The sequence below is a fragment of the Aplysia californica genome, unplaced genomic scaffold (genome assembly GCF_000002075.1).
Source record: "Aplysia californica isolate F4 #8 unplaced genomic scaffold, AplCal3.0 scaffold00334, whole genome shotgun sequence".
Lineage (NCBI taxonomy): Eukaryota > Metazoa > Mollusca > Gastropoda > Aplysiida > Aplysiidae > Aplysia > Aplysia californica.
Genome location: NW_004797604.1, coordinates 258568 through 261067, shown reverse-complemented (window position 1 = coordinate 261067; position 2500 = coordinate 258568). Strand labels below are relative to the sequence as shown.

The 2500-nt window shown below is 39.2% G+C and overlaps 1 protein-coding gene across 1 annotated transcript in view; it reads right to left on the bottom strand.

The window, feature by feature from the left end:
- Positions 1-2500, bottom strand: part of LOC101851206 (sodium- and chloride-dependent glycine transporter 1) — a gene marked incomplete in the record, with an annotated part of 36108 nt that overhangs the window by 20430 nt on the left and 13178 nt on the right.

The following is a 2500-nucleotide window of genomic DNA, read 5'->3' as shown; positions in this document are numbered from 1 at the left end:
GTCGTTATTGTGGCTGCTTTTGTTGTCGTCGTCGACAGGGCCAACCCACGATCAGAGGTATACAACGTCCCAGCAGAAAGGCGAAGATACTTGATAAAATATACGTCCCTACAGTGGATTCGGACTTTGGGAGAGGGAGAGGAGCCTATCCGCTGTGCCACAGAAACTGGTTAGCATGCTTTTGAAAAAGTAGTATTTAATCTTCCGTAGAAAAAAAAAACAACGATGTATCCAGTGTTTGTTTATAAGTTCGCAACATGGCAAGCTGATCGCGAATTCTGTTTGTTTCATTTTTTAAACAATTGCTTGCCCTTGACACTTCCTGCTTCTCTTTTATTTTTTTATTTTTTTTTAGATCTCAGATGGAAGAATGAAGAAAGCAAGACTAGATTAACTACCTAAGTACCCCTGTAAAATATATCTAATGAAGCAAAAACAATACCAATAAATGGAAAGTGATCGAGATACTTTCATATTAATTTGGAGATTGGAATTACACCTTCGTGATAAGGTTTGTAGGCTTACTTTATGCAAAAGAACATGCCATTATACCTGAGCAAACTTGTTTCCTTTTAGAGATACAGACAGTCTGACATAGGACTGGGGCAGGTAGAAACAAAGTCTTGAAGGATTATTTGTGAATTTGATAAAGACATAACAAATAGAGAACTGACTGAAGAACGTGAAATGCAAAGGGAAAATCTTAGTTAATGTCAAGTCGTCTCCTTTTAACTGACTAATAAAGAGACGATACTCTAAAATGTTAGTCGTAAGAACGTTAGTACGCACTTTCCGTACTCTTTTCAGCGCGTGTTGAAGGACTGGTTTAAAAGACACAAGGCATTTAGTTTATATCAACATGAGGATAAGATGATTATAATTAATCACGTTCTCATCACAGCCAATGCATGACTGGTACTGATACATCAGTTGACATTGCACCCGAAGCTGGACTCCAAACAAAAATTTAAAAACCTGGAAAAAAATCATAAAGAAGGGTAGCTATCAACACAGTTTTTGGTAGTTTTTCCCTCTAACCGTTTCCGATAATATCACGTGAGACGATGAGGAGTTTGATAACCCATAATTTAGCATTGACGGCGACCTTGGACCTTGGTTGTTGTTTTTTTTTTTATCTGAAGCGGCTAGGCATGTTGCTGAAAGCATAAGTGTGTCAAGGTACAGTGGAATAAGGCTATTGTTAGATTTTTTTGGCATGTAGAGTTATTGATATCATCTTAAAGCTTGTTAATTTGTTCTGATTTTTATTAAAATAATTTACGTCTAGCTTGCATGGACGTAGAAACAATTGCGATTGAAAGAGGTGATGGTCGCTAGTGTCAGGAGTAAAGTCAGAGAGAAAATGATCTCCAAAGTTGGATAACTTCAAAAGCTGTAGTGTCCTTGGAAACTGCAAATTTACTTTTAATGTGCCTTTAATCCGTTTTTCAATGAAATATGTGTTCCTATATGTACATTAAAGATGTAGACTTTTTTTTAAATCGATAAAAGTTGCCCGACAGGCGGAAAAATACCGATTTCTTCGATGTCATTATTTTGACGAGCGCCTGATTTCACCACGATGCCACACAATTATTCCTCTCAGGGCAGCAGAGACCAGGGAAGGGTTCCACAGGAATTACCTTCCCAGCATGCGATAGGGTTCGTTAAGGGCTGTCTTTAATTCCATTTTGCGATAAGGGAAATCCATAAGGGTGTCCTTAGCCTTCGGCGACCCAGAGTGGACCACACTGGGGGCCAGGGAGTGCAGGTACGAGATAGCATGACCAGACGGGAGACTAAATGCAAGTCAATGAGGACGAAACATCACCGACATAAAATCGATGCCGAGACGAAAAGGAAACCATCGTAATGAAATGGGAATCTGTTAAGCTGTGTCCCCTCTGTCATTGTCCGCTTGTCGAGTTGGCTTGATTCCTTGAAGGTCATGAGATCGGGTAAGCGCGCAAGAGCTTAACAAACGGAAATCGGCTTCTCGAGACTTGGCCATTGACGTGCTTATTACATCCAAGCCATTAGTCCAGAATGATTATGTACCTAAACACTATTGCTGAGGTCAAAACGTACATTTGGAGCACCCAAGCTCAGTTAGTTTGCTGGGCTACAGTGCGGATGTCCTTAGTTTGAATCTTCCATGATACGTTTTTCAGCTTAGGTTGTTTGAGTAGATGTTCAATGACTTTAATGTCTTTGGGTCAATTTTATCAAAGAGGGGTGTTAAAATCTGTGGCCTTGCCCATTAACTAACCTTTCGATATTGAAAGTAATATCAAACCCATACAATTATATCACACATCAACATTCAGTCTCTATTAATGAAAGAAATTACATGCCAAATATTATACAAGCCCCATAGACAAGTTTCGTTTTGGTTTGTGTTGTTTTGCCATTTTGTTTTTGATTATTGAGACGATCGTGAACTCTTCCTCTCTCTCTCTCTCTCTCTCTCTCTCTCTCTCTCTCTCTCTTATACCAAACA